General features: G+C 38.0%; 1 non-coding gene across 1 annotated transcript; it reads right to left on the reverse strand.

The window, feature by feature from the left end:
* Positions 1–4,138: 4,138 nt before the first annotated feature.
* On the reverse strand, positions 4,139–4,244 carry LOC133820758 (small nucleolar RNA R71). Its single transcript, XR_009887158.1, has one exon. It is a non-coding gene; the product is annotated as a small nucleolar RNA R71 (small nucleolar RNA).
* Between the last annotated feature and the right edge of the window lie 1,395 nt (positions 4,245–5,639).

Genomic DNA, 5,639 nt, shown 5'->3' on the forward strand with positions numbered 1-5,639 from the left:
ATATGCTCTGTTTTGGTTGTTAGTTTCAGCCTTAGAACTTTGATGTGGAAAGTGTGAATCAAAGGAGGTTCTTGTGTTGTTTTGATTGGGGTTTGATGAGGGTAAGCTAAGGGTGTTATTTGGGGGTTTAATTATATGTTTGGAGGAGGTTTAGAGAAGGTTTGAAGGACTAGTTTGAGAGGAAATCGCACAGGGGAAAAACTAGTTCGTTAAGGGCGTTTTGGCTGGTCTGGGCTGGGCGCCGCGGCGCAGCAGGGGTGCGCCGCGGCCCTTGGCGCCTGGCAGGGGGGAGCCTTTCTGTCTGAAGGCGCGTCACGGCGCAGCAGGGGAGGGCCGCGGCCCTTAAGGCCAATTTTGCTAAAATGTGGTTTTTAGCTTGGGGATTCAAACCATAGGCCTCGGGGTTGGACCTAGTACCTGGTTGAGTAGTATTTGATGTCTCGGGGGCTGGGATTTGGTTTGGGAACCCTCAGTGATCATTTTTATTGATGATACCTTATATTTGGTTATGACTAGGTGACCGCTAAAGGACTAAAAGCTGATCGTTCTCAAAGGTCGTTTCTTTTATTAATTTTCGCTCGAATCGCTCGAACCCAAGGTAAGAAAACTGCACCCCGTGTATATGTGACGTGCATGGCTATTATGATGCATGTTGGTTGGCTATTGAGTATGACATGCATGGCTATTCTTGACGCATGTTGGATGTTTAAATGTAAACATTTATAGCATAATGAATGCCTGGCAATCTTGCCCATTTGCATATAATTATTATTGAGGCATGCTGGATGATTAAGTGTGATGCATGTGATGCACGAGAAACATGTGATTAGGGCATGCCATGAGTGATGAATATGAGATTGGCCAGAGCTGAGTCTCTGAGTTTGTGCATGATCATGATTATGCTGGAAACTGTTTAGTAAGCATGCTAAATTCCCTATTCTTGGATAACTGGCATATGATGCATATTGATAGCATTACTTACTTGTGCATGGTACTGACTAATTAGTCAGATTTGGCAAAGGGGCTAGTATCAACTGTGAAGCTGTGATTTATTAGTCAGGTTCGGCAGTGGTAATGGGCACTGGTCACGTTGCACTGACTTGATAGTCAGAATTGGCAAAGGTGTTAGTATCAGCTGTGAAGCTGTGACTTACTAGTCAAGTTCGGCAGTGATACTGGACACTGGTCACATAGCGCTGATTTATTAGTCAGAACGGCCATAGCGTGGATCACGCAAGCCAACAAAGATTAGATCTAATCGACCATCAGCATTGAATGGCTCAAAGAGCATTAATGCAAGACCGACCTCGAGGGTCGATGAATGAAATAAGCACTTGGAGGCTAGTGGCTTACCTAGCAGCCACTCTCCCTCTTGAATCATGTGATGTTCACTCATTGGTTTGGAAGCTTTATGCTCCGTGTGATTATAATGATAATCATTTGATAATGCTTATGTATAGTGTTATGTTTTCTTGCTGGGCTTCGGTTCACGGGTGCTATGTGGTGCAGGTAAAGGCAAGAGGAAGCTAGACCATCCTTGAGTTGGAGGGCTTAGGTGATGATGTGTACATATGCAGCTGCTCGACCGCCACGGCCGAGGTTTAAAGTAGAACTAGGGTTGAACCCTGTTTTGCCGCTTAGAACGGCCTGTTGTAAATATTTTCTGTAATAAACTCTGAAATTTATATTTTCGGGATCCCAATGTATATATTAAACGTTCTAGTGAAACGTTACACCCTAACCAAAATGTTTAATCCCTAAACCGCTAATCATACTTAGTTGCACGATTTTGGCCAAATGACTTGATTAGCGAGTTTAGCACCGTTTACAAGGCACACCGTAACGGTCCCAAGAGTTGGGGCGTTACATGCTGTTTCTATGTGCTTCTAATTAGTTAAAGTAATATTGAGACATAATTTTATGTCTAATCTTCCATTGCATTATTCCCCTTTGGTATTTTGTCATTTTTAGATTTTTCATAAGATTAACATTGTGATTTTAAAGTAAAGAACTTTATAACTCAAATAGACTTTTGTTAGAAAAAAAATATGGACTATAATGTTAGATTTTCCAAGTAAATATTGGGATGTGAACTATTTACTTGTGTATTTTTGTAAATCAAGTAACCAAGTAACTAAATAAGCATATGGATGATTCTTGAAACCTTCCCTTTTCTCAAACTCTTGATTACATCTTACATTTATTTCACTTATCTCATTTTATCACTTTATCAAAAAGACAATACCAAAATCTCAAACTTCTTTTCATTTACAATTTTATTTATTTCTTGTTACTAACATTTTGTGTTATTTTCTACTAATCTTTTGATTTTAGATTACCTCCTTGTGGATCGACCACCCGATCTTATTACAGCTACCGCTTAGTGGTAGTCACATTTTGGGCGTTAAACAAATTTTGGCGTCGTTGCCGGGAATGTAGTTTTCAAAGGTTTAGTGAAATGTTTACAAAAATATTAGTAACTTTAATTGTGTTTTTGTTAGAATAAATATTGTGTTAGTATAGTTTTTTTTGTTTACCAATTTTTAGTTAATTAGATTATTATTATAACAAAATAAAAAGAAAAAAAAAACTTAAAAAAATCATCATAAACAAAACAAAACAAAAATTATTTATTTATATATATATTTTCTTTTTTTTTTTTACTCTTTTCCTTCGGTAACAAAATATAGATGTATATATTAATATTCATATATATATATATATATATATATCTATAAAATAAAAGTAAATAAAAAAACCAAAATATATATATATTTATTCTTATTTTTATCTTCTTTTTTTTTTTCTATTTTCCTCTCTTTTGGTTTAAAAAAAACCATATATATATTTATATAATTATTTTTTCCTTCTTTTTAGCTAATTTTTACTCCATTTTTCTTTCTTAATTTCTATTTTATTTTTTTTTATTTTAATACATATTTGAAAGAAAAAAAAAGATTAAGCTTGCTATTCTATCTTCACTTTAATTTTTTTTTTTTTTATTTTATTCTTGTGTTGTTTATTTTGTTGCTTAGTTTAGGATTTTTCTTCTTTTTTTTTCTTTGCCTTAGTTTTCCTTAGAATTTAGGTTTTTCAAAAAAAAAAAAAACATAAAATTGTTCATAAAATTTCAATCATAAAACGCTTAGTATTGGGAACAATTGTGTAATATTACAAATGGTAGAAACAAATATTGTTCTGTCTAGAAAGATTGGTTGTTAAATAAGGTTTGTGATAGCGTTACCCTCCACACTTACCTGGGAACCTCGGGGAGTTCTGTCTAGGCAAGTGTGGGTCTAAAGCAGTACCTTGGCAACCTTCCCAATCGGCCTGGGAACATTTCGAGCATCTACTTTTGCACTATTACATTGTTGAACTTATTACTATAAAAAAAAACCAAGTTTGTTCTGTCAAAATAAGCAATTTCACTCTGCTTAAAGGTTGTTTGGTCGAAAAGGTTGACTTGTGATCCACCATACCTAATCAGTAACCTCAGGGAGTTCTAGTAAGGCGTTGGAGATCACCTGAAAACCTCCAAATCTACCTGGGAACAAGTTTAACAAAAAAAATAAAAAAAAATAAAGAATAATAATAATAATAAAGACATAAAATATATCTAATTCTGATTTCTGAGAGTGGATGAATCATCACGAAACTTCTAGTGACACTTCTTCCAATTCATCTGCCACTCCTACCGGAACTCCTTCCACCAATCCTGCTTCTTTTCAAACTTTCACTGATAATAACCCATTCACAATGGCTCGCAATGACGAAATCCAACCAAGAACACTCAATGACTACCTCCATCCTACTCGCACTTCCACGCCTTCATGCATTATCTTCCCTCCTAATATGCCCGTATTAGACTTTAAACCTGGCATGATTCAAATCTTACCCACATTTCATGGAATGGAAAACGAAAGCCCATACATGCATATCAGAGAATTCGAGGAGGTAGTAGCCACGTTCAATAACCAAGCCGAAAATGTTGATGTTGTGCGACTGAAGTTCTTCCCTTTCTCCTAAAGGACAAAGCCAAAAGCTGGTTGTACCCTTTGAGACCTAGGTCGATCGGAACATGGGAGGAGATGACCAAATCTTTTTTTTTTTTAAACACTTCCCCAGCCATAAGATCAACAGCCTAAAACGACATATTTCCACATTTTCCCAAAAGGACAATGAAACGTTCTATCAAGTCTGGGAAAGATTCAAAGATCTGTTGAATCAGTGCCCACACCATGGCTATGAGAACTGGCGTTTGGTCAGTTACTTCTATGAAGGCCTCACGAGTCGTGAGCGCCAATTTGTAGAAATGCTATGCAATGATGAATTCCTCGAAAAAGAGCCAGACGATGCTCTTGAATATCTCGAAGAAACCGCAAAAAAGTCTCACACCTGGACTGGTCCAAGTGCTACTGATAGCACCAATCGACACAAACCATCAGGGATCTATCAACTTCGAGAAGAGGATAGTGTTAAGGCCCAACTCGAAGCTTTGAAAAAGCAGTTTGAGGTCTTAATGATGAAAAATGGCCAAAAATCGCACATGATCGCTTAAGCGGAACCGCAAGAACCATGCTTTGTTTGTGGAGGGACAGAGCACTTAGCAAAGGACTGCTTAGCTTTGAATGAAATGAAGGGTGTTTATGAGGAGCAATGCAATGCCTTAGGGGCATATAACAAGCCATTCTCCCATACGTACAACCCTGGTTGGAGAAACCACCCAAATTTCAGTTGGAGAGATTCCAACCAAGCTCAATCGTCTGGAGGTCAATGGAGAAATGAGCAACAAGTTCAACCATCAAAGGCATATTCTGCACCTCAATACATTGCTCCTCAACAACGAAATTCTCTCGAGAATACTCTTCATGCATTCATGGAGGAACAATCCAAACTTAATCACCAAACGATGGAAGAAATCAAGGAAATGAAATGTCAATTCTCAAAATTGACTGAATCCTTGGCCATTCCGGAAAAAGGCAAACTTCCTTCCCAACTGAAATTCAATGTGCAAGGCCAACACATGGCCCAATCTTCAAATTCAAATGATCAAAACGTCAAGGAAGTGAATGCCATCATGACGAGAAGCAGTAAAACTTTGCCAGACCCACCCATAAAATCCAACTCTCCCAATATTCCAAAAGTCATTTACGAAAGTCCACCACTCAATGCCACTCCAAAGGTACCATTTCCCCAGGCTTTGAAACCTGTTGGGAAACTTCCTGATAACCGAGCTGAACTCCTTGAGCACTTGACACAAGTGAAGATTAATCTTCCTTTCCTTCACATCATTAAACAAGTGCCCGCTTACGCCAAAATCATCAAGGATCTTTGCACTGCAAAAAGGAAGCACCATGTCAAGAAGACTGCCTTCTTGACCGAGCAAGTGAGTGCAGTGATTAAACAAAAGGCACCGCCGAAATACAAAGATCCCGGTTGTCCCACCATTTCTTGCCAAATTGGGACCCATGAAGTCAGACAAGCCTTACTTGATCTTGGCGCAAGTGTCAATCTCATGCCCTACTCTGTATACTCGCAACTCGGTCTTAGAGAAATGAAGCCAACATCTGTTGTATTACAGCTTGATGATCGTTCCACCAAAAAGCCTAGGGGTATTGTTGAGGATGTATTGGTTCAAA

Source organism: Humulus lupulus, chromosome 2 (genome assembly GCF_963169125.1).
Source record: "Humulus lupulus chromosome 2, drHumLupu1.1, whole genome shotgun sequence".
NCBI classification, from domain to species: Eukaryota; Viridiplantae; Streptophyta; class Magnoliopsida; order Rosales; family Cannabaceae; genus Humulus; species Humulus lupulus.